We start from the raw sequence: 27,808 nt of genomic DNA, 5'->3' as shown, positions 1-27,808 counted from the left end.
ACATTTTTATGATTCAAAAGATTAGAGTTAATGAGTCACTCCCGCTCAGCCCAGGATCGCACCTACTGAGGAGGAAGGCACTCGCACAGCGCACCTTGCAGGGACACAGACAGGCACTAAGTCAAAAAGAAATCTATGGAGAGGCAACCCTCCGCCAACCAGACATAAATAATACTAATAAAATGAATACTCACTCTTTCAAGGACCAAGGAAACAGCCTGCTGGCAGCCTCTTCACACGCGGATAGAAAGGGTGAGGTAAAACAACCATTCGCCAGTCCCTGTGAACAGGCAGGATTCTCCCGATTTTCTTCTCATGCTTTTTGATGCTGGAGGAGATGCTGGTTATTTCGCTTCTCGGGTTTCTGTGGCAGCATGCTCAAGTGCAGTTATTAATTTCTCCCCTTGCACAAGCCAGCGGCAGCAGCACGTCTCCGTGAAAGCGGGGATATTCCACATAAATCCACTAATTCCGGGTCTGAGCGCTCCAACGTGCCTGCCTGCCAAATGTAACTGTGAAGTGATGTGGAAAAGTGAGCTGGGAGCCTCCCCTGACAGCTCTTATTGGGCTGATCTCGGAGGCAGGTCTAGCGCTTGGAAATTCATGTAAGCAATTTTGGGCGGTTTTTTGTTTTGTTGCTTTTTTTTTTTCTTTTTTTTTTTTCTTTTCTTTTTTTTTCCTTCCTCCCCTTCTCCTTCGCACCCCCCTACCCAGCCGTTCAGGCGGTAAGCGCACAACTTTTCCACACACCGCCGAGCCCCGCGCTGCTCGGGAGCGCGCTCACCGCGCGCCCAGGCATCTCCCTCAGGCAGGGCGAGAGGGCGGGCGGCAGGCGGCACCCGGCGGCAGAGAAGCGGGGGGGGGGGGGGGGGGGGCGGTTGGGGGTGCTGCTCACCGAGGCCACCGGGGAGGAGCCCACCGGGACCGGTGCGACCGAGCAGCACGGCGGAACCGGGACGTGCGCGAAGCGCCGGGAGGGAAGACCAGCCGGGGTAAACGCCGCGGGGGCAGCGGGCGGGAAGGAGCCCCACGGCGCTGAGGTGATTCCCGGTTCTGCGGCGCGGGAAGGCGGGGGGGCGAGGGGGAAGGACGCCGGGAGAGGGCTACGGAAGGGCGAGAAGCAGGGGGAGCAGCGGGGTGGGACGGGAGGCAGTTGTTGATCTCCGCCACAGAGCCTGCGGGAGAGAGGCGGACGCACTGGGGACGGGGAGGGCATTATTTAAACACCTTCTCCAAACAAACCCCTGAGAACTGCAGGCATTTCAGTTCTCTCCTGTACTGCTTTCAAAGCAAGAGTGGCAATGAAATGTTACAGCAGGAGCCTGAAGCCGCGTAAAAGCAGAACGCAGCCAACACGTCTCCATACAGAAGGAGCCGAAGGGCAACCCCAACACAGACAGGTGGTCACCATCACCCTGCTTCCACCTCCTCTGATGGTGCGACCGTGTGAAGTGCTGGAAAGAGGTTAGGGGACAGCAAGCATGCTCAGCGCCAGGTGTCTGCCAAGAGCTGAAGGTGGCTCAGCGTGGCACCAGGCAATGCTGAGGAGCCACGCCAGGCAGCAGCAGTGACCCTTGTGCCCACCTTCTTTTGAGCTTAAGAGTCCTCTCCCTTTTTTACGAGCTATTAGCAGATGAAGTGCTTTTTTATATAATCATTACATACATCATGACTCTACTGTTAACACCACCCCTTTTTTTCTTCCCACGTTTCATGTTTTCTAATAGAGAAGGGGTCAGTAGTGTGCTAAAGCAGAAGGAATAGACGTAGTCAAGTATAAACTGACTTATATGGTTCAGCACTCCACTAATATCATCATGGTAACTGAAGTACACTCACTTCCCTCAGCACTTTACACCTTTCCCTGACCAGCTGCATTTTGTTGTGTTTAAGACAAGCACTGAGTGTGGTTTTGCCTTACTCAAACTGGTTTGTTGTTCAACTGCAGGTGAAGTATCATCTTCAACTCATTCACTTGAAAATCCTTTAACATGTGAAGATGCACCAAGGCCTACAGAAAGTGGACCTTAATATTCCTCTATATAGTAAGAATACAGTATAATTCAGTTTCATGCTAATAGTACACATGCTTTCATATAAGACTAAACAGCAGAAGCACCTGCATTTAGAGGTCCTTTACGTGCCTTTTTCTTTTTTTTTTTTTTAATAATCTTCTATTCCACAGTAAGTTATTGCAGATAACAGGTGCATTTCTTGTACAAGTGTTCATTCTACAAAGTCTCAGCACAAGAAAACATACCTGGAATTTGACATTTTTCAAGGGCAATAAGGAGATACGTACATATTTCTTCCCTCAGCCCAAGAATTTGCTTTCCAAGCTGTGAGCATGGGATGATTCCTTGGAGAAGTATGGGTACAAAATATACAATACTTGACAAAGCAGGCACAGAGCCTTGAGGGAAATACATAACATTTTGCAGTGTAATAGATAACATCAGAAATGTGGCTTCCCTTTTCCTGGGGTTCCACAGAAACAAAGGGTATTTTTTCTCTCCTATCCTTTTAGGAATGGAACAACACAAAGAGGATATAGATGGTATCACAAAGAAAGATGAGGATGCTTTAGTCTTGTTTTACACATTGGAATTAATAAGTTTACAAAGTTTTTTTTTTTTTATTTTTAAATAAAGTTTCACTAAAAGTAGTTGCATACCATATTTTCATGAAAAACACTCCCTGAAAGCAACCAATAAAATTCTAATTAATTCTTATGTGTCTCTGCTAAGCAAGTTGTATAGTTGTCTAGGGGACAAAAGCTAATGGTAGAGGTTGTGCCACCAACCATAAGATTTTGTTCTGATTTTATTCTTTGACTTGTGCTATTGTTCAATTTTTTGCAATTAGGAATGACTGGGGAAATGCTATGCTCTTTCATCCTCAATTGTACAGAAGGGTGATCAGTCTCTTGTTAAAATGTCATCCATGGGTACACCTACTGGAAAGCCTTTAAAATGATGCATAAGTCTTGACAGGAAAAGTATGTGAATTCATCATAAATTTAAAATAATTTTAGAACAAAATATTTACAGCTTTCTGCATCCTATCCAAATTTAATGACTTAATGTATGTTTATCAGAATGATATATATATATACACACGTAATATTATAGAGCACTGACGATTATGCTGACTAAAAATAGTTTCCTCAAATACCTTAAACAAATCATCTTCCTCATAATATATATTTATCTCTTAAATGGTCGTTTTATTCTGCAAGCAGAAAGCATCTCTGACTCCAGTTGAAACAGACAAAGATTTTTAGTTAAACTGCAGAGAAGAAAAGAAATTAGCTGCAAAATGTACATGACTGAATACAACCTGGATCAAACTGGAATCCAGTCCTTAAAATTATATGTATTTGTGTATAATTTTTGAGCAATTGTGACTGATAAGGACAAAAAAAATAACCTCTGCTTGAAAGAGAATTTGGAAATTTTCTTCCATATTAAGAAGGATTACAAGCTTAGCGTGCATTTTCATTCACATACAGACAATGTCTGTTTACTGTCTAAAAATGTTTGGAACATAATGAAATGGCAAGTATATTTTCATTCTTTCATATTTTTGCAGAAACAGTTGTGATTGTACTACTTAGTTCCTCAGCATTGCAAAGCAGCATAATAAACTGTTTTCTGGAGACAGAGAGTTCAGATCCTCCTGCTTAAAAATATTCAATAAAAATGACTTGAAATGAGCTTTTTAAGGTGTGATTCAGTTACACAAGAGCCTTACAAGGGTTGCTGCTACTGATACAGTTGTTTATCATCATCTTATCTACGTAACAGTGAGAAAGTCAGGAACCTGAAGGGTGGGAGAAGACTGGAGAAAAGCATGCTTGGAAAAGAAACCATTGTGGTAATTCCTCATACTCAAGTAGTAATGAGCTACTTCCCTCAAAGTAGCTGATTTCAGTTTTTAAACCCTTTTTAGGGCCTGATCCAAAATAACCTGAGGTTAATCAGTCTGGTGTGAATTAAGATAAATTATAAGTTTACAGCAAGCAACTTTTGCTTACAGGGATTTTCATGCCACTTCAAAGTAATAATACTAATATAAAACTAATAACTGATTCAAACCTCTTGAAGTGGGTTTATACAATAGGCATACCCTATAATTGTTTCATTAAAACTTCAGATCAATCTGATGCATACAATATCCAAATGTTCTGTCTAGTTTGTTGTTTTTCCTCATGTTATGTGAGGGATTATTTCTAAAATTTGTTTGCTTCAAAAAGCTAGAATTCACACCCCATAAACCAAGAAAGAAATAAGTCCAGAGCGTTTCTGAGTAAGATATCACTTATCAGCTCACTACGCCAGCACAGATATGTAATTACCTTTAGAATATTGGTTCTTATCACTCTCTTGCCACTTTCAAAGCCTGCTTGTATACAGTTATCACAAATTGGTTATCATGAAAAATAAAGATCCCCTGTGTTTCTGAAGTCACTGAAGACATAGAAGTTCCACTACATAATGTTTACAATTGATGCCGTAAGATTAAAACAAAGGAAATCGTATAAATGGTTCATAAGAGAAGATGCGTGGTTTGGGGTAGGTTTTGTGTTACCCTCTTGTTTGCTGTTTTGTTGTTGTTTAATTTTGTATTGATAGAAATTCATGGTTTCATTTTAACTAATAACTAGCAGCAGAATCTTACATGAGGAATTTGCTGCAGTGGAGTGCCTTCTATGCCTTTACAGAAATGAAAAATTGTTGAAATATCCAGTAGTAAAATAGAAAGCATGAAAAACCCCACAGAAGAAGGAACAGATCATATACCAGCAACACCCACACATATGTGGTAAAAATTATTCTTAATCACACACAAATTTCTACTTGCCAGTCCAGACTTCTGTCAAACATATAATCGAAGTCCATTCCCTTGTTACCCACTTCATGAAATAAATGCATCGATTGTGACTAAGTTTCTTTTGTCATGGTTGGTCAGATGAATAATATCCATGCAAATTCTATTTCCAGACCATGGACTGGAGATGAGAAACAAAGACTTAATCCAACAGCAGCAATAGGGCTTTTGTGTCCTTAACACAATGGCTGTGGTACTCCTCCCATCCCCAAATTACTCCACTTAGTAAAATAAAACACAACTAGTTCTGAGACACCTTCATTATCTAGATGTTTTGAAATATAAGTCTCCTAGCTTCTAATTTGTGTGCCATACATACCAATGATATTATGGAGTGCACCAAAATAACAATACATTATCAAGTTGAATTATTTGCAATTTTTATCAGTTACTATCAAGTTAAATATTAGAAAAAAAATAGATCTTTATCTATCAAATACTAAGATAAAGACAAAACAAAATTCATATCAAGAAAGACAATCAACGAAGTGCTTCTGTATAGTAATGTTCTGAATGCAATTTTAATGGCTAGTCTTTGCTTTTAGTTTTCAATATGCTTTGCCAATACAGGTAACTGGATCAGTTTTGGTAGCTCTGGAAACATTTTTTGCTCTACCTCAAGTGCCCTCTAGTGTGCAGTAACTAAGCAGGTTACAATTATTCCTTTTTCTTCTCCTTTCTCTCTTTGCTAACATTCTTCTAAATGCCAAAGAAATGTGTGACACTGCTTTTTTTCCTCAGAGGAAAGAAATTAAACATTCACTGCATTAATTGTGTGGACGTAGATGAATTATCTCCTTTATGCAAAATCAAATCACTGCCTTTCTTCTTAATTTTTTATTCTTGTAGGTATTTTATAAATACAGCTCGATAATTCTTCTGTCCATTGTGCAAGTGTTGTTGATATATACAAACAGCTTTCAATGTTATCTGAATCAAAACAGGAAATTAACATATTCATCAGCAAAACATGACCTTACAACAAGATTTAATATAAATCCCCCAGTATGCATCTATATATATATTTTTTCCCCAATGCTGGACACCACTGATAATCCTCGTTCTGAAAGTTATTTTTAGCTATTCTTGGCAAACAAATTATCCACTAAAAATATATCTGCTAATTTGTGAGAAATTGAAGTACTTCTTTATAGATGCATATATCCATTCTTCATTGGCAAGTGGCTGAATAAGACCAGAATGAGAGAACTTGAGGTCACCAGTTTACAGCATTAGTAATTCTATATCAATCCAAACAAAAATTGCTGAAATGTGTAACAAGTTCTGTGTGTTCTCATCTCTTCCTAACAGTGTCATTGCTCTGCCCTTCTGCTACACTGATGTGCTTGGTGGAAATGTTGCAGTTCCCTGCCTGGACAAACTGTGTCACGCCTGTCAGCGACAGAAGTTCTGTACAGTGCTGCTTTTTCGCTGCAGGAGGCAACGTGTGCAGCCAAGCAGTTTTAGCTGTGTAACTGCCACATCAGCAGGACAGGGGAGAAGGATGCCTGACAACTAAAAGAAGACAAGGAGGACATGAGGAGAGAGAACGTTAAGAGGAATTAAGAGAAAAACTATGAACGTACCTGCTAAGGTAATTTCACTTATCTAACTGTACTTCTAAGTAGCTGCCCTGTATTTAAAAAAAAAAAAAAAAAAAAGACAATACGTGAGGTACCCTCTTTTCTCTACTGTACAAGTTAATTCTGGGGGAAACCACTGAAGTAAGAAGTATTTTCTGATTTCACTGTGATTTGACTTTAGTGCCAACTATTCACTTTCAAGGAGGATTTACCATAAAATTCCATAATAATAGCAAGCTTAAGCTCTCTAAATAAAACAGATTTTTAATGGACATCTGACAGCTGATGTAAAAAGGATGGGTGGATCCGAGAAGAAACAAAATGCTTGCATGTATTACAGATATGCTACCAGGTGAAGGAATTGAACCTTTTGAAAGTTCTGAAATCAGTGGGACTTTATATAGACAGAGAGTTATCATCCCTGTGTAGGAGCTAGGGCTGTGGTTTCTAAGTGAGGTACTGAGAAAAGCAAACAGGATTGTTTCCAGTTCAAAAGCTCAGACTCTTCCTTGCTTAGCATGTTGCCTTTTTTGAATGTCTTCTTTTTGCAAATTCTCTACGGAATGCATGAGGAATAGTTAACTGTTTGCTAACACTGTTTTGGCATACCTATGAGACTAATACAATAGAAAGCTAAACAAGACTGTATGCCAGTATGCTTGGCACACATAGTGGCCCGTTTTAATTTACGTTATGGCCAGCACTGAAACCAGGCATGATGGTAGTAATGAAAACAACTACATTTATTCCATTAACAAGACCAGTAAAGTCACTTTCAGACTTTGGAACAAGTAAAGACATAATGTATATCTTAGTACTGACTACATGGGTCTTGAGAGTGGTTTAAGAAAATGAACTGCATTCATTCCCATCAGATTTGTATAAAGCTAATACAGACTTCATTCAGCTTGTCTTTGCAATGCAGAAATACATGGATGACTACAGCTTACTACAGCAGCAGCAGAACGTGCCTGCTATGGCTACTACTTCTAAAACATAACAAAAGGAAACAGCAAAAACAACAACAACAAAAAAACAGTCACTGGCAAGGATATCTCCTTGCTGTAAATTGGATAGGTTTTAAAAAATTGACAACACTATTCCTTCTGTTCTGAACAGGAGATCTCCAGGTTTAGACCAACTCTTATAAAGATACCTTCCTTAACTAGAGTAGAAATCACATATTTTTGGTCCACAAGTTTATTTGGTGGTAACAAATGGTAGCAGTTATATGAAATTAAAGGCAGATGTGATTACTAACAAAAGCAGAAGTAAAAAAAAAAACTAGCATGCCAGGTGCTGAAGAAACTCCCAGATAGGAAGTTTTGCATACACCGTGAGCCCAAATCTAATCACAACACATGATGAAATTTGACTGCTAGTCCAAACCATATATGTTTTTTTTCATTTTGAATGAAGGGAGATTATAAGTACATGCTTACTTCTGAGAGTAGTCCTCCAGAGATTTGCTTTGTTTCTTTATAGAATTAGGAAGGTAAATCAGCATATTGCCCATAAAGTGATTTTTTTTCAACGACTACTGACAACATAATTTGGCAAATTGATCTTAAAAAGATTAAGTAGTAATGCTGTGGTAAAATAAAACATCCATTTCCCCTAAAAAATATTTCCTGATGCATATGCAACAAATATCACTAATGAAGGAGAAAATAAATCATTTAAATCCCCAGGACTTAATGCTGAAGTACTTTTCTTTTTCAGTAAGTAGCTAAAAAAGCAGAAGAGCACACAGACAAAGAATCATTTTACTGAAAAGAACTAGTTTTAATTCCAGTAATTTAGGGAATCGAGTAAATACCTCCTGAAATAAGTATTCTGCAGTCATTTTAGATCATTGGTAGGTGGTTTTTATTGCCAAGTAATAGTAAAATCGAGCAAATAAGTATATTTCTAGTACTTCAGCCTCAGAATGTCTCCCACAGGAAGCAACATGAAAATAATTTGGCTAGTACTTCCTTTATTTGTTGATCCTCAGCTTCTTTGCAGGCCATTTAAATAAAGAGACAATAGCAAAAGGCAGTGTTTTTCATGAATTACTCAAGTCAAATAAGCCAAATAAGCCAGATGTGGCAGAACTCAGAAATAGCAGGGCTTGATACATTGTTTTGTTAATTCCACTAATTCTAGCTTAATACTGGAGTAACACTGGTAAAAAGCGACCCATATTTTTATTTAAATTAAAACCTCTAATATTCATCTAATATTTATAAGAATATATAACAAATAATTGTGGCAAACATTGCATAATAAAGATGAAAGGGAAATTAACCTTGTGAATTTTTAAGCTGAAGAATAAAGACCATTACATTAATAAGACTTAATTATATCATAAAATATTTAAAATTATGTCCTCTAATAAATGCTGTTTTTATTTAACATATTTCTTTTTTATCTATTACTTTAGTAAAATGCCTTTAAGATGGGAACAAAAGCCAGCAGAGCTTTCCTTTTTGATATCCATGCAATAGGATAGGAGAGAAGAAAGGAGCCCCGTGTCTTCAAGTCAAGGTCAACTTTCAGGACAGAACAACCTCTACTTCTGCAAGCCTCAACTCCTGGCCTGGATGGGCTGGTGAGGGGCTGCATCTTCAAGCTTCCCTCTTCCCTCCAGTAATGCCTCATTTTTATAAGACTAGGTTGGCTCTATCCACAATAATGACTTAAAATAGTACATGTAAAGCTCATCACTAAGTTTCTAGTCTTCCACTTACCATGTAACATTACAAAAAGGGTATAGAGGACAGCATTCAAACACCAGCTTCTATTCTGCTCTTACTATTGCAGACAAATAGCTGGTGTAAAAGCAACAGTAGGAAATGATAAGGAGACCTTCAGTGAAGTTAGCATCTTGAAAGATACAGAAAGGATCATTCTGTTTGCAAAAACTGGAAGGCACAAGTTTTGCAAGGAAAAAACTGACTCCAGTATCCTTGTGCCCATGTCACAAGCTCTTTTCCTTATACTAGTTTATCTCAGCTTATTTCCTCTATAAATTGCTATTGTTCTTCAAAAGACAAAACCTAAGAAGTTGCAGTGAAAATCAAACCAAACACCAGGCAATTATTCAACTCACACCAGACAAGCCAAAGGTCCTGGAAGAATTTTTTTTGCTCCAGCACACCTCCATAACTTTTGATGTCTTCCTATAATTATAGGATTTTGATACAGCATTTCTTGAGCACACTGTTCTTTGTGCCTTGTCTGTACTGCATACCCAGGTAGCCTGCATACCTCAGTTTTTCAGTTGAAAGCTATGTGCTACATGTATTTGCAGAAACACTGATTAAAATCAACTGCAAACACTAACAAATCAGATCTACCACATCAACATCACAGATTTATCACAGTAAGGCTACAATGTAATGGTCTTTTAGTGGAAATTCTCTTCATTTACAATTGCATAAATATGAGGCCCTATCCGTGCAGCTGTTTTGCTTTTTTCCAGCTAAGTTATTCTTTTCTGTTTACTAGAGTAATGCTGTTTCTGATTTCATCTCTACAAATTCTGTTTAGTTTTGTAATATTCTTTTGACTTGTCTTCTGTAGATTATGTGTTTTGTTGCTACAATTGTCTTCCCACTATCCCTCACCATTTCCCACTCACATATCTGTCATCATCCATACTGTAATTACAGAAATGTTATTTGCTGGTAGACAGATGCATAGGGTTGCTGGCAGGAGTACTGCCATTATTCAATGCAAATAATGTACAGAATATTAAAGAATCACAGGAATCAAATTTTACTAAAAGAGTATTCTGCAAGTTACCAAAACAAACACTAAGTCTGGTTCTTGTTTACACACTGGACAACTGTCATCTAAAACTAGGTAAAATTTATTTCAATCTAGCAGCTCCAAATGCACTGGAGATACAAAGTCTTTTAATTAACAAGCGTGGTACTGCAAATATAAACAGGTGTAGACATCTTTAAGTACATATAGCTGTCAGTCACATCACATTGTTACAGTTGTTTTTTTCCTTTCAATGAACAAGTGGGGTTAAAAAGCAAAGAAGCACTGAGCCTTCACTTCAGTATCTTCCTGAAAATAAAGCATGACATTACTTGGAATAGCTATAAAAATGAGTAGTATCTCTTTTTTGAGCAGCACCACATTTACTACTTTATTTAACAAAGACTCAAGAAGCAGCAGACATAATAAGCAGGCTTCCATTAGAGATACTACTTAATTTTTTAACAGTTATTTAGTTTTTTGTTTTAAAGTTTTCATAAATAAGGCACCTGTTTCCAACTGCCTAAAGAATCAAGTTACATGGTACTTAAGATTAAAAAGGTTCACCTGTAGAACAAATAAGGAATACAGCATCTACTATGGGTAAAATGGATCACTGCTGAAATACAAAGTATAGAAGTCTTCCTTAACATACATACAAACCAACATAGTTAAACCAACAATGAAAAAGCCCTGGCAAGTGCTTATCATCACGCCACTAAAATTACACCTGGGAATGTGTTTCAGCTATACACAACAGCGTATAAAAGGCTCCACTGTCATATCTAGTCTCTATGTTGGTTAAGCTGGAAAGAGTGAAGATACTTCAGTACAGAAAAGAATGATGGAAACATTGCATCGAAGATGCTTTCCTATGGTAATTCTGCCTTTCCCTCTGTCTAAAGCTAGAGTGGAAGATTATCAGCAACATGCCCCATGCTTTTTCCTCCCAGACACACAAAAGCGCATATAGGGGCACGAGTACACAAATGCACATATAGGCTGCTTACGCTGTCGAGGCTTACAAGTGCTCAGTATATTGTAAGATCACTTCTGAAAAGCCAGCAACTGCTGTCATTGAATAAGATAGGATTTACCACTTGCTTTTTATAGTTCAGCCCAGACATGTTTAGATGAGTGTATGGTTTTCACATAAAGCTTTCTGTTAAAGTGCCTTCAGACAGACTTTTAGTCTCCACGCCACAGTTCACTGCACACCCTTACTGAGTTGTCTCATATATAATTTAAATGTTTAATGCAAAGTAAAGCTAATGTTAACAATACATATTTTTGAAGACTGACAGTATAATGCTTTGTTTCCTAAAGGAATAACTAGAGTGATCCATAAGCAAATATAAACTCAAGTAACACTGTCTGAACAGATATAAATTGTGGTCATCCTTGAGAAATCTTAGAGCGCATGATTCTCTTCCTCCTCCTTAGCTAGACAAAGTGCGATTTACTGTGGGTTTCCTTTAGATGAGGTATTAAAAGCTGCAGAGCACTCTCTACTGTATTAGTATGAACGATACTTCTGGAACTGTGATGTCTGATAAACACTGTGTGTTGCTGACTGATGGCTCTTTCTTACCCAGAATGATACTTTGACTTACTAGGTTTATGTGAGCTCAGAGCAGAGTCGAAGAAGATTTAGAAGCTGAAGATTCCGAAATTAGTATAAATATCATATCATTCAAATTAATAGTAAAATCATCTCAAGCCATCCTAAATATTCCTTTAGGGTTTTCCCTTGCAGGAAATTATTGGATATTATCCTAGCATGGTTCTGAACATTCTTTATTGCTATTCATTCTGCAAGTGTATAGATGACAATTCCCATGAGCAGGATCAGGGACAGCAATCATCCTCCTTGTAAACATGCACATTCTTTTGTGCCCTTGCTGCAAGAGCCCCCAATATTTTTTTGATTTTTATTTTTTATAAACCACTCAGAAGCAGCAGTTCTGCTAACTGTATGATTAATACCTGCTCAATCAGAAGATGGTATCTTCCACATACAATGAATGTAGATGATTGTGACAGCAACACTGAGAAAATGACTTAGAAATGGGTAAAAAGATAAACTCAGAAGATTAATCTTTGGCAGTCTTCCTGAAACTGTGTTATTGTCTACGTGTTTAGTAAATACATATTAAATAAAAGAGAACTTTCTAATTTCATATTTTCTTAATAATTTGTTTTACTATAATAGTAATATTGAAAATAATTGTACACTAGAGTGGGCTGATGTTCAGCTACAAGATTTTAGCTACAGCATCTGACTTGTAGTAATGCTTATAAACACAGCAGGTTGGAGGCAACAGAAAGAACTGGCTGTGGGTGGGGCTAGAAAATGAGGTGTTTGTTAGAGACTGAAAGCTGTGAACAACTCAGCAGTTCAGCGATCAACACAAATGCTAGCAGAGCACGCTTTACATAACCACTTTTACACTAGCACTGAACATTAGTCATCTTGGCAGTCTCAACAGAGAGGACTCTCAACTGGTGGCCAAACGGATTCTCAGGAGCAGCCTCCTGAGGTCAGGTTTGAGAAATGCTGGCAGGTTAAATGGGAAGCAATAGGTGTTATTGCCCACACTAAACCTGTTATATGAATAGACAGCTTCATTCTGTGGTTGTGTCCATCTGCCACCAAGAACAAAGAGAAAGGAAGACTAAAAGGTTATGATGTTATCTTCTCCAAAAATAGGATTACATTCATTTCAGAGAAAGGCTGTGCTTGGATGTTTTTACTCAGGCTCTGAAGGCTGCTGCTATCTCCTTACTGTCACCAGAACTGAGCTTCCTTTCGGCACTGCTAAAGGTCACAGAGCATTAGGGCTTGAGGGGATACCTTTATTTAAGAGAACATTAGGAAAAAAACGTTCAGAACTGATGTGATGGAGAAAACCAAATTAGTTTTATGTTTCTCTTTGTAGTTGTTGACAACATTAGAACAGTCATGCCTTTCATTATTTAGCTTTGTCTCAAGTCTGTTGAAGACCAAAGGTCAGTTCCTATAAAAGAGATGCTGCTGACTGAACCAGTCACGTGGCCTACTTCTCTTACATTTCTGAGGAAACATAGAAAACAAGATGCAAGACCAAAAAAAGACTTGTGGAAAATAAAGCAAAAAGAAAAACATCCAGTAAGTATTGAATATTACTTTCAAGAATGAAATTAAACAACACTGCAAACCACTTTACTTAATGGTATTGATATAAATTGGAAGAAAATCCCCTGGTATGAAAGCAGGATAAGACCACAACAGTTCCCAGGGCAAAGCAGGGGATAACAACATTAAGTTTGATGCTGGAATGCCACATGGTAGCCTACAAGCACAGAGTACTCAGCACTTCTGAGGGTCAAGCCTTTGGCACTTCAGTATTTGTGATTCAGTCTGCAGATTAGGATTGATCTCCCCATCTCTGCTTAAACGAAAAAAAAACAAACAACAAAACCAGTAACCTTGAAATTGTCATCCAAACCTGGAGTTCAGCCAAAATAGTACTGGAGACAATCCCTTGAGAAGGGGAACAAAACCACCCCAGAGGTCAGTACAGATGCAAATGGAAACAGTAGATTTTTATATAACAAAGACCTCCGCAATTTAATTTTTATTCAAAAAATAAAAGCATAATTATTATTTTTCCTGAAATACAGAACTGCATCTGTCTCTACTTACAAACAGATACTCACAGAATATCTTAATATTCCTTCAGAACTGAAAACAGGCAGAAGTCATATTTGACAGCAGTCTGGTTATAGAAAACAATATTCTTATTCTATTATTATTATTATTCTATTATTATTATTATATGATAATATTTTGCCATTTTTGGGGGGGGAGAGCAGAAAGAATTGGAAACAGCTTGAAAGTTGCACAGAGAAAGCAAGGCATTTTGAAGTTAGGAATAGCACCCACCAGCTTTCTAAAAGAGGGAACAATGTAAGCAGTTAAACATTTATGCTCTACTCCAAAGCAGATGAGCTTGGGATGGTTGAACATTACTCCTTTGTGTGCGCACTTTAGGTGAGGCAATACACCAAGCTCAAGTGAGTAAAGTTGTTGCTGGATTTGTTAGCTCAAAAGCATAAGACTTTATTTCAAAGTCACTGTAACTGAGGAAAACAAAGACCATAGAATGATGCTTCAAATGTTCATGCTTAAGCACAGCTCATGACAATGTTCGTTGCATATGAAGTTGCAAGTGCTCAAATGTACAGAAAACCACTCCAAAGTCCCAGTGGCTAACCAGATCTCAAGTCCTATACATTTCAAGTTCAGACTTGCAGAATTTCAATCTAAAGCACAGAAAAACACCTAGAAACGATGCAGTAGTATAAGATATAGATAATACCTACAGAGAACAGATCAAGAGACCCTTGAAGATTCAGGCCAGGGAAACATATGGTAAAAACAGGAATAAACAGATAGAAGCAAATGTTTTGATGCAAAACATGGGCAATTTGACTGTAATTTGTCCATAACTATGGTGGTTATACAGTACACCTACTAGGACTGTATTTTATTATCTAATATTTATCACTTTTGACGGTCACAGGCATTCATACTTCAAAAGGATTTCAGCAAGCGCCCCTAACTGTGTGACATCTGGATACTGTCATCACACTAACAAGAGAGAGCTTTTTCCACCAGGCTCTGCTCCGGCAGATGTGTTTTTACTGCCACTGTTCATTTCCTTCCCTGTTAAAATGCAAAACATTAGCTTTTAACTTACAAATAGATATAACCTGTTCTTTTCTGCCTCTACACCACGATCCTTATATGTAGTTAGTCCAACCCAGAAAATGTTAAACAAGTTTTACCTGCTAGAATACTGGGTCAGATTCTCAAGTAGCAAATTAAAGTCGACAGAAGTGTGATTGGTAATGTTTGTTAAGCATCCTCTTGTCTGTGCAGATATAACAAGCTGCTCTGAGATAAGGTAGAGTCAAACTGGCCAAAACTTACACTATTTTGTAGAAAACGTTTTTAAAAAAACAACAACATGTAACTAAACTTCTTGTTTTTAGAATCCTACATGTAACTTATTAAAATTTATATTTTAAGTCCCAGAGAATATCAATTGAATCCAGCTGCTCCAAAAGGGAGCAGAGAGGCATGCCCTGGGGACCTCAGGTTCTCCACTGCGCTTTGCCAATTGGCTTTTCTACTTTGTCTAATCAGTCCTGTGCCACTGACTTTGTGATTTCATTAGGGATTTCATCTCCAGAATAATCTAACACTGAGCAAGATCCCTGACCTCAGCTCCACACTGCCTCATGGACAGCTGCCTGCAGAACGCAGACCATGAGAAGGGGGCTGAGCAGACAGCTAGGAAATCGGATGCTCACTGTGGTTCAGTGAGTCCTGCTGAACGCAGTTTGGTTTTGTAAGATTGCCTGTTTGCTACAAAGCTTTTTCTTGATGAAATCAGTTTTTTTTTTTATTTTTTGGAAGAGAATGTGAAGAAGGACATCTATGTTTGGGTTGTTTCTTTGTTTTGCTCTTGTTCCCCCGCCCCCCCCCTTTTTTTTTTTTTAGCAAAACTTGTTCTTTACTATTCTTTGCAAAAAAAAAAAGTACAGAACCTTAAAGGGTATAAAAAAAATATACATAGCTAAACAGTAATCTAGGTTACATTTGTAATATGTACTATGTTTTATTATTAACCAGCAGAAAAAGACAAGAGAAAAAGAACCTATGATCTACTAACAAAATTAACCAGAGATCTCAACAACTGAGCAAATAGAGAACAAGGCTGTTATGAAGTCAGAACAAAATACAGAAGAACATTCAAAGTACTGCAGTTTGTATTATAGCCAAGATATGTTCACAGAATTGAATATAGATTTTTCTGAATGTAAATACAATGAACTCTGAAATATACCACAAGACTAGGAAAAGTCCAATTTTATTTAAAGTATTAATACCTATCTGTCAGGTTAGACAAACTATGCTGACAAGGATGTAAGTTCTTTTCTCTAAGGGTTTTCTCTTATTAAATTACATAAAGCATTTAACAATTCTGCACAATTCTGCAGAAATTAAAACCTATAATTATCACTTGTCTAACAGCATCAATGTTAAAAATTAAAGGCTTCAAATAATGGCCAGCATGCATTTCAGCCATATTTCAAACTTCTAGAAAATAATCCATTTTCCACAGACCATCTGACAAGTTCACAATTTTTGATCAAGCCTTACATTATATGTCATCTGTATTATTTTGTTCATCTCATACCCATCAATTTTGTTCATCAAAACCTAGGACTGTTTAAAGTGTGGAAGAAGTTTGGCACGTTATGTGGGTCATTTATGGAAATCAAAAACATGATTTAGTGTTAATATACATAAAAATGACTAGAAATTATGTACTGCAAATCCAGATCAGTCTGGGGCTTTTAAAACACTACTGTATAATACAAAGCATTTTCACAGTGAGGGACAGAAAAATTCATGCAGAAATAAAAAATGCAATTACAAAATGGAAATCTAGCTTAGTTGAAGCTATGTAGTATGTTAATGCTATTCTCATCACAGTAGGATACTGGTAAATAAGAATTATAGCAACGAATGTTAATTTTTAAAAGCAAAACCTAGCCCTTACACTTCAAACACACCAACTCCTATGTGTTTGATTTCTGGTACAGTTTACTGCAGCACTGTATAGAACCACCACATAAGGGTGAGCTTTTTCTTTTTAAAAAGACTGAAGTGAAGAACGCTTATTACATTAACCAAAAACTATACAGGCATGCTACAGAAAGTTGTCTTCATTATTTGGGAATAATGAAAGGAGATACTTGTAAAGCAAGTGTCTTCTCACTGCAATTACGGTTATCGTGTGCCCTCCACAGTGTGGAGACCTCTGCAGAGAACGCAGCTGTTCTGCGACAATGAACAGCGCTGTGACACAAGAACCAAAACCTTACTTTGCTTTTGAGTTTTGAAGAAAGATCACCTCTGAGCATTCAGTAAGTTAAGGATGACAGCTAATCTTTGTTGGAACAAATCTGTACTTTGAGGCAAGTGTGTGTTTGGCTTTTATAGCACAAATATAACTTTTATATCCAAATACAGATGCATTCATGCTAGCTGTAGGTGTATATCTCAGATGTAAGCCTGTCCTAACTTTTAGTGCTACATTTGTTACTGCCAGTGGCGTAATTTTCCCCACTCAATGATCCAGTTCACTATAGACAAGAACAGAAGCCTACATACAAACAGAATGGATCATCAGACACAGGCATATCTACGTAATATGGTTTACATAGGCAACGTATTCCTAATTACTGTGCTGTCTTTTCTTACTACTTTTTTAGTAGAAAATTTTGCAGAGATTTAATAACAACTAAAGTGCAATAACCTGGGTACAACCTGCACAAAATGAGCACAAGATGTAGGCCCCACGATTAGCTCAAAGTTCTGCCTTTATGAACATTTTCTAATTCCAGTAGTCAGAACAGCACACATAATACCAGCTGACATTCATTCTCTTTTAAAAAAACAAAGTTATCCCCTTGTTTTTCTCATTTTTGTGTTACAGGAGTGGAGGGATAACAAAAATCAATTACATCAGTCAATTTAGGGGTTTTTTTTTCATTCTACATTATTTCTTCCAGACTACTGCAGTGCATCAATCTCAAACAGCTCTTTATTTTGTGTTATCTATACCTTCTTGACTATAGTCGTGTTTTCGCATCATAATCACAAATAGGACTGTCATAAAGACAATGATTTACACATGCATCAAGTAGGTTAAAACTCTTAACTGCTTGAAATACAACTAACAAATTGCATGCAGCATACTATACCTGTGCAGGACAAGTGCAGCAGGGCCACCAGAAATCTAAAGGAGCCTTAAAGCTCAGGCATCATAGAGGGACAATTACCCAGTTTCCCTCTGAGTAGTCAAGAACAACTGGACTCAAATTCCTCAGCTTCTGTCTACTGGATTGCATGCTTCAGGTATAGCTTCTCTCTAGAGACTTACTGCTCAACTGTCACACCAATGATGTGTAACTGGGGTTTCTCAGGCTCATGCCACCTGTATTGCCTGATCCTGACCCTCCTCAGCATGAGAGGCATACAGCACCATTCCCAAGCCTGCAAACATCTGACTGCACCTTATTTAAACCAGGAGCCAAGGGCCAGTATCATGATGACAAACAAACAGCTGGGTACTGCAGCTGGATTACAGCTTCACACAGCCACAGCCCTGCTACACTGGCACTTAGGCCTTGGCTGTTTAAATAAAATACTTCTCACTTTATAGGTTTGCACTAGGAGTTTAGCTCACGCTACCTTTATCCCCAAAGGGGTTCTGCTGCAGCAGACACATGCTGTAATGGGATTGCCAGGGAAGTGGAGGTTTCTGCAATACTGCTGCTACCTAAGAGCTGCCAAAGCAACTCCAGCACTTGTTAGAGGCTTACAAACACTGGCCATCACATAACTTCTACTGAAAACACATATCCTCAATCACACCTGATGTAGTGATTCAATTTTGTTAACCCACGCATACTGTTTGTGTCCTGCATCCTCTTTTACACATAACAATACTATCTCACAGAGTTATTTACAGGAACTTGTTGCCCCATATAGCAGAACACCACAAAAAGTATAAAAAAAACTCTGCCAAAGGACTGTGCAGTGTGATTCAACAATTTAATTTCTGCTGCTTTCTTTGCTTGATTTGACTTATTTTCCTGTTTCTTGACAAATACCAACTCTGACTAAGATTCAGAAGCGATGTGTTAAAGATAAACCACCTATCTTTAAATAGCTACTGGTTAGTTTTATCTTACTCCTCAAAGGAACCAAGTATGTGATATTTAGTACCAAACTATACTTTAGAGCATGTTCTTACGACTTGCTGATACAGCTCTTTTAGATAAGATAAAGCATGTTTTACTTAGGAAGATTCAAAGTGCATTCCTTCCAACAATATACAAAGAACAACACCCAGCAGAAGTGAATAAAAATAGATATTTAGATAAAAGTCATCAAAAAGGATCAGGACAAACATCTTCTTGGATGTATTTACTGCAGATGAGTGCTTGAAAATAACTCTATTGTGTAACACAGTACGTTGTGAAAACTAAAAATATTCCTCAATATGGTTGGAATCCTCAACAGGAAGGTTGGAAGGACAACAGGAGAGCAACAAAGCACCATTCTTTCAATGTCCTCTAATTTAGATACATTGGATTTCTGGATTTATACACTGAGACATCACTATGTCTTAGTAAAATCTACAGTTTGTTTTGAATTCACTACTGCTTGTAATACTGCTTTGAGCCACAGAATGCAAGATCTACCTCCTTAAAAATAAACGATATGGAAGGCAGAGGGAAAATGTAAATAATGAAACTATTGCTGTGTTTTTCATCTTTTGTAAAAGGAAAATGCATCAACAAAAAATAATCCTGCAGTCTGCTGTACTGCCTCTTTTATCTATTTTTGTTTAAGTTTTGTTGAAATCAACACCTTCTATCAGGGTAAGAAATCCTGTTTCATTTGTTTGCTCATTAAAAACAAGAAAGTGCATAAACCAAAAGAGCTTGATGTACAGATGAAGCTGTCAAGAGCAATAGAAATTCTAACAGAGTAGTTTCTCAAATGCGATAATTACTATTTATTTCATAGCCTTACACATGACATCCCATTATTAAAGTAACTCCCACTTCAGCTTTTATTATTAACCACACTTTTTCAATCTCTTATCGACCCCAAGCAAAACTGTATTTTTCAGCAAGCAAAAACAGAAAGCTAACACTCAACATTTACTTTATTAGGAATTATTCTCAGCACTATTTCTGCATTTTAAAAGGTATCTCATTTGAAAATACCAATGGCATCCCTTAAAGATTGCAACTGTCCTTCAAATTGAGTGGATAAATCCTCATACTGTAGGGAAAACCAATAGGACTTTCAAAAGCATTTGGAGCTAGTCCAGCTAAGGTTCCACATAGATCAATAGAGGGTTTAACACCATCTTTAATGTCAGCAGCAAAAGAGCCAGGCAGCCTCTTCATACGAATTATGTGCCTTTACAATAGATTGTTATGAGGATGCTATAGTGCTCCTAAAAACCCTATGCCTGGCACAGTCAGGTCAAACTACAGTTACAGCACAGGAAGCAGTTTCTTGCCAATAGCTGATACAATTGGATTGCAATCTGTCATAGGCCCCTCATCAGTATTTTCTGGCTGCAGATCCTCTCCCTAGCTATTGATCATTAGTACTTTATCCTCCTAAAATTAATATTTTTTCTATGTGACCTGTCACAGTTCTGGTCTAAAACAATGTTTTCCTGCTTGCAGTTTACTACTGCACAAAGAAGTAGCTCAAAGGTACTGCCCCCCAAAAAACTACAAGCCCACAGGCAGCCAAACTATTTGAAAAGTTAGAAGTAACTATGACTCTTTCTTATGCTTATGAAAAGGGACCACTCACATGGTGAGAAGAAACTGGAGGTGAAAACTAAATGAGAATAAATTCAAATCCCAATAAGCACAATACAACTGAGAATCTCTTGTAGAAATACAAGAAATAGAAACCTGATGCTTTGGGTGATAGAGGAAGAATAAGCAAAAAGGGAACAGAATAGGAAATGCAGGACTGCGTCCAGTAGAATGTGAGCAAGAGAAGACTTCAAAATGAGCAGAGAAGTCAAAGAAACTAGACCAGAGATCACCCATGGCTCTGTAAAAAGGAAGGGAGATGAGATCAGACAGTTTTACAGACTAAGAGTTTACATCACCTGTGAAACAAGTGTTCTTCTTCAATGGTTTAGATACAATAATATTTCTGTTACAAGGATTGTAGATGTTCGACTGTACTTGCAGAGAGGCAGCACCACAGCAAAGCATGTTAGCAAACTACACAACATTATATTTGGTAGAAAGTATTTCCTGCCCCAAAGGGGATTCTCACCCTGAGCAGAAATTCCCTCAAAGAAAAAAAAAAAACAAACCCAAAAACCATGGACTGAACACACTGACATCTTTTGGAGATTTTAAGATAGTACATACATATATACCACAAAATTAATATTTAACTTTTCCTTTAATAGGATAAAAGTCTTGAGAATCTCATCACTTTTTTTCAAGGTTTTTTTTAATGGATACACAGCTTCAGGCCTCATTCACATGTCAAAAAGCACACGTGCAAACTGCTATCACATACCCTAATGTCTACAATTTCATAAATATACCAAAATTTGTATGTTTAGACTTTCCCGTGATAGCAAAGCTGCTCCTTTGAGCAGCAATGAATAAAAGGCCAACATGTTAAGTAATAATAAGAAAAAAACATCCTCCAAAATTCTGACACAAAGCCATGGACACTACAGTGATCAGTTATGGCCAGCAACAGAATTCAACTACTAATATTTGTGAGATGACTGTGTTCATTTCCTTCTTTTTATGAATTTCTCTGCTTTACTTGTTTTCATATGCTTTATTCTAGTCAACTTTGCTGCATTTTTCAGTAATTGAAAGTCATAGTAGAATTTTAACAATGTTAATTTTTGGTGAAATAACACTTTTTTGGGTCTGAATTATAGTAATTACATTCAGTGCACTCCTTTATTGCAGCCTATCATCCAGATGGCTTTGCTGAAGAAATGGAAAAGCTAATATAATACACAAAGATGAAAATTACCAGTAGATCTGATATTGTTTAAGTACTGAAGATTTTTCCCCCAGACAGATAAAATGCAGTATCCTGAAAAGTAGCACCCATGTTTTCTGATGCAGAAAAAAGCAGAGTTTTTTTAAACCTTTAAGAAGCACCTTTGATGTTTAGGTTTTTGTACTCCTTTGATCAGAGATTAGTTACTAAAAATGCAGAAAAAAGGATCACTTACTGATACACAATGATCTTCAAGAACTACAGTGGAAACCGTACCTGACCCCCCTACACCCCAAATACATAATTTATTGGCCACCACAGCTGGAATAGAACTCAATTTTAAGCATGAATAAGTAGAAGACTAATATATAATTTCACCTAAAACATTTCCTAAATGATCTTTTTTATTTAACTGAAGGGAATATGATAAACAGGTCTCATATGAGCGCTGGCATGCTCTACTATGAATTTCATTATGCCAGTGAATTCTAATGTTTTGGGAGAGGTGTCACTTAGAACTTAATTAATATTCACCAAAAAATGGTAACTGTAACAAAACTCAGAATAGGACATAACACCTGTCTTTTTCTGCTCCAGAATATGAAAAGCAACATGGAAATGTCAAAAAATAACACTTCCTATCTTAATTCTTCATTTCCTAAATTTTTAGGTTTTGTTTTGCTTTTAAAAGCAAAACATCTCAACACAAAGTCATCACAGTGAAAGAAATGACAGTCATTACAAGGACACAGAAATGGGATGCAACTTCCTAAGATTCCATTTAAAAGGACTATTGAATTAACACATCATTACTGCATCAGTCATCACACTTTTTTGTGTTAAACAGTAGTATCTCTATATACAGCAGACATTATACAACATCCATGGTGTAGAGCTCATGTATAAACATATCAAGAAATTTTAAAGATCACTGATTGATGGCTAGGTTATATTTATTTTTTATATATCATATTTCATATTGTTATCCTGTATGTATTCAAAGACATATGTATATGTATCTCAGAGCTATTTATATAACAGGGCTGCATCAGAAGGTACAAGTAGAACAAATATGAAGTTGTTTCTCAAGAGGTTGGACTTCGCAATTTTTGCCATGCCATTTTTTTTTTTCCACAGCAAGAAGAGCTGTATCACCGTCTTATGTCACCGCTAGATTACACTTGATTTAAAACTGGTAAGTATTAATTTATTGAATAAAAGCTGCTAAAGAAGTGCAAATAATTTCTATTTTAAAAATAAGGTTGAGCTCAGAATTGTACTTGAAAAATCTCAGTGCTCTTGTGACAATCTTAATGACTATGGGAGATTAAGATTTTGGATGAATATATGCTATTGAAAGGGAAGTTTGCAGTTCTGCCTTAATTAGTGCCAAAGATGTAAAAAAAAAAAAAAAGAAAAAAAAGAAAAAAAAGCTCAGTTTTGGTAATCACCCAAATGCAAAATTCTGAATCACGTTGATGACAACAGCAAGAACAGCGCTAACATTTTCAACAGTCATCTCCATCCAAGCTCTCTTACAACGTTGCACTACTTCCAATGTACTCTTCACTTTTACTGGCATAAAATGAACTGTCAGACTATTTTGGAAAGAGAGTGGAAGGAAGGGCCATAAATGAAAGAATTTAAGTATTCAATAAGTAAATAAATAAAAAGCCTACAGTTTCTTCAGCCCCTATTCTCCATACTATGAAGTATGAAGACACGAGAGCTGAACTCTAAGCCATTAGCTCTGCAGATCCAGCTGTGGCAAGGGGAATGACAAATTGAGAGGTAGTAAAAAAGGCTGCTAGTCCTGTTTATTTTTTCTCCTGTACTTCCACATTCACTTTCAACTATTTGAACACACTGACACATTCAACTGTTTCCAGTATATGTGGACAACAGTTATTGACGATTATTCAATTTGACAACTCCACCAGCAAAACAGCTGAGAAACAAATGGACTCTAAAACCAAAATCCCTTCTCATTAAGTGAGATGTATCCTTCTTCAAGTTAATAAAAACAAGAAAGCAGGCAGCAACAGGCAGCCACAAAGCAGTGCAGAGTCCATACTATACATGTGATCCTTATCAGGCCATTTACCTTGCTACACTGCTTTTATTGTTACCTGGAAGAAAAAAAAAAAACACCAAAAATAATCTTTTGGGAATTTCCAATTATGCAGAGTCCAAACTCATCTTCTCAGTGAAATTTTTAAGAAAAAAATACTTAATCCATCTTTATTATGGATTTGTAAAGCAGGTTAGCTGCAATATTTTGCTAATTATGTTATTTTGTCAAGTGGATCTCATCCAGTCTGAACTGCAGGAAGCTGCCCCCAAATCATCTTGCTAGCTCGATAACCAACTGCATACAGCATGACAAGGTAACATTTTTGTGAACAAGCCTAGTGTCTGTGATCTGCTTTCGTATGAAATTAGTTTCTTCCCAAATGCCTGTTATTCCAGTTGTTAAATTACTTTAAGTCATGCTCCAAGGCATGTATAGTATACTACAATCAAACAGGAACAACACTTTGCATATCATTAAATGCCAAATTCTTTTTCCCACTCTAGAAGCAGAACTACAGCCAGAAACGTTTGCTTTCTATGCTTCTTTGCAATTCCAATTGCCAGGTGAACATAGGCTGCCAAGTGTCAGCACTGCGTTAATATTGTTATTATTCTCTGGGAGAAAAGTATATAATGCTATTTGTTCCAAAGGCCTTATTAATACCAATTGACATTACAGTTTGTATAATTATTGCAATGCCCACAGGACTTCATTTCATCAAATATCTATCCAACTCAGAATAGTTGACAAGTTATTTTAAAAGACCTTGCTGGATCTCCGTCCAGAAACAAAAGCAATCAGATCACATAGCAAATTCAAAGCATAGTATGGTATTGCTACAGGATGCTAGAGACGTATTTGGTCTCTGAATAATCTCAAAATCTTTTCGTATTACCTCTCTTTATCAAGGGCCCTCAGCTCCTATTTTTCCCCTTTCCTAAGAACCTGCCTACCTTTAAGTAATCACTGCCCTTCACTCACTTCACATGACCTGTCTACCAGTTTCCAGTGGTTGCTTTGTTTGCTTTAGTGCTCTATGCTACCAAGATCTGCTAGAAAACATGGTACCTAATGCCAAGTTGTCCTTGGTAACAGCATCACATTCAGAGACATTACAGGTTCACCCTTTTGTTTTTTAACGGCAGCAGCAAAATGCGTTACAAAAAATTCTGAATCATTTTGAAGTACCCCATAAAACACTACTAAATTGGAAAGATATCAATATATTTTGTTCAAAATCAGTCATTAAAGGTCAAATGCATGTCTCCTAGGGTTTTAGTTGTTTGATTTCTGTTTGTTTGAGGAGAAAAGTTTATGCCTTTACCTTTGCCAAGGCTTCAAATACAAAAGAGAATATAGAATAAAACTACATGAAGGGTTCAAAAAAATAAGTCACACATCTTTTCAGAATAGCTGTCTTGGCCTCTGAACTGCTTGCTCCAGAACTGACTCCCCAAACTTAGTATAAGTGCTTGAATTTACCAACACAAGTGTGGGATCAAGGATCTAGATCCTATGCAGCTTTTGGGCTTCAGGGTCACAGCAATAAATGTGCTTGCAAAGGAAGGCTCCTCCTACAAGCTATTCAACTATTATTAGTACTCAGGATTAGCCTTGATTCGCCTTAGAATTTCCCCATATTTGTTACTTTTGAAAAAACAAATATAGAGAACATTAACAGAAAATCTCAAGTTTCAAATTACTGTATGTTTACTATTGAGTACTGGATGTCAAGTCACTACAAAATTAAAAGTCTTGATTAATTAACTAATTTATAATGAATACAAGCTGTCTTGACAAGTAATATTTAACTAAGAACACTAAACAACAGTGATAATGCCCTTGAAAAACAGTCCTTTAGACTTCTCGGATTATAAAAGAAAAGGCCTATGTGCTACCTCAGAGTAGTTCATATTAACTGTTAGAAATACTTATTTCTTAAAGTTACTGTTGAACTACAAAGTACTTAATGCTTCCTAAGTCCTTATATATGCAAATGTAATTGCTCTGTCACAGAACAGCTCAGTGAACTATACAGAGTCGTTGATCTTTCCTTTGCTACGTTCCTGCCTTTCTTTGGAGACTTCTGCACATCCTTCCCTCCAGCTCAGGGAGGTCAGCTGCTCTATCAGCAATAAAAAGAGTACAGCACAGCCAAAGCTGACACCAGACTGCCACACTCCTTCACAATTTAAATTAGCTCATAAAAGGAAAAGTGCCACTTACTTTTTTAGATGAAACTAATGACTCTTCAGATTAAGACATCTGATGTAAGAACTTTAGCATGACTGATATTTTTAAATTAAAACCCCTGAAAATACCAACGATGTCGGTATTTTTACCCTCAAGCTGGAAAGCAAAATGACAATCACAAAAACAGCCATAGGTCAGAAACAACGAAAAAAACTTAAAATACTTTAAGATTGCATGAATTCTTTCACTTTTCAAACACATGTATTGTTTGATCTGCTATCTGAACTGCAGCTGTTGCTAAGAAAAATGTATTGCTAGGACTTTCTGGCACAGAGAGCAACTGAGACGATCAGAAGTCAGCCACAAATTACTTAAACATGCAGTGCATGTTAATAAACACACATGTGGTGAAGTACAGCATAACAGAATAATTCTGTTCACTTCTAATTCAGACTTGAAGAGACCTTTGGAATTGCTGGAACAGATAATACAGGAAAGACCATTACCAGGACCTAGTAGCACTTCACTGGACACAAGAGCAACTTACCATAATACTACACAACTACAACTTTAATATCAAGATTGAAGGAGAAGCAGTATAACCACAGGTAATGATAGCAATGCTTTGCAAGATGATCAAAAACTCTTACTTCCATTCCTCAGTGCCTTTTACTTTAAGTCGTCTATCAAAATAAGTACAGGTAACATTATTTCTGCAAGTACCAACATTGTTCTGAAAACCTCACTCCATTCTGTAGCTAGATTTATGTATTTGTAAAAATAAATCAAAAATAACATTTGCTGCCTAGTATTTTAAACCTTTTTCCCTTCAAAACATAGGTTACTTTTAACAAGAATTGTGAAACTGGAAATACTGTAACAGAAGAAGTGTTATATTCTCAGAAAGGAGTAAAGACAACATGACAATGTAGGTGGTGCACGACCTCTTTTCTGCAAAGTGGGTTGCTATACAAAGCAAGTCAGGCCTTCAAGTATTTCCTTTCAAAATAAGGATACATGAAAGTCACTTTGGAAGTTGCATAGCTAATGTTAATTTCCAACTCCAGCAAGATGAAATAAAACTAACTCAAGCAGAGAACATGGCCCAAGATTTTACCATACTGAAATGGAGTCCGTGTCAGAAAACTCAGATGACTGATGTTTATTTTACGTAAACGTGAACTTATTACTGCATAACAACTCATATCTACTCTCCCACTAATATACATTAGTAACAGCAACTACTAAACAGGGAGAAGATCGCTATTTTCTAACTCTATTCTAACTGTATTCTCTTGTTAGCTTGTGTTAACCAAAGTTGTATCACAGTAATCACAAATGACTTTACTATCATTAACGTTACTAAACTTGACAGAGAAAGCAGTCTGCAGGGACATTAAAATAAAGTCAACTTTTCAAAAGAAAGACTCAACAACTTGTCCTCATGGCACTGTAATGCTCATTAACGACAACTGGTTTCTAATTGAGTGTTTCTCTTAGTTTTAAATTAGAGAAGATGCTACATGTTGGGCTAGAGCATATAAATCAGTCAGATATGGCTTTGGAGGAAGAAAAAAATAATCAGGGGTTAGCAAACAATTCAGTTCAATGAAAAGGTACTGAAAAACACACACTTCCACCCTGGAGATGAGATTTACACCAAAAACTTCA

At 37.1% G+C, this 27,808-nt stretch overlaps 1 protein-coding gene and 1 long non-coding RNA gene across 2 annotated transcripts in view; one reads left to right on the top strand and one right to left on the bottom strand.

The window, feature by feature from the left end:
- CDH8 (cadherin 8) overlaps positions 1 to 639 on the bottom strand; it is a 139,974-nt gene extending 139,335 nt beyond the window's left edge. Inside the window, exon 1 of the mRNA XM_031614887.2 lies at positions 195 to 639. The gene's annotated coding sequence lies outside the window, so the exon portion shown is untranslated. The remainder of the gene's footprint in view (positions 1 to 194) is intronic.
- Positions 640 to 872: 233 nt separating this feature from the next.
- On the top strand, positions 873 to 26,751 carry LOC149916166 (uncharacterized). The gene is made up of 4 exons (XR_016470584.1): positions 873 to 1,040; positions 6,202 to 6,484; positions 23,008 to 23,065; positions 26,590 to 26,751. It is a non-coding gene; the product is annotated as an uncharacterized LOC149916166 (long non-coding RNA).
- The last annotated feature ends 1,057 nt before the right edge of the window (positions 26,752 to 27,808 follow it).

Source organism: Phasianus colchicus, chromosome 13, assembly GCF_987193195.1.
Source record: "Phasianus colchicus chromosome 13, bPhaCol1.hap1.1, whole genome shotgun sequence".
NCBI lineage: Eukaryota > Metazoa > Chordata > Aves > Galliformes > Phasianidae > Phasianus > Phasianus colchicus.
Note: the sequence above shows the minus strand (reverse complement) of the source record. Positions and strands in the feature narration are given on the sequence as shown.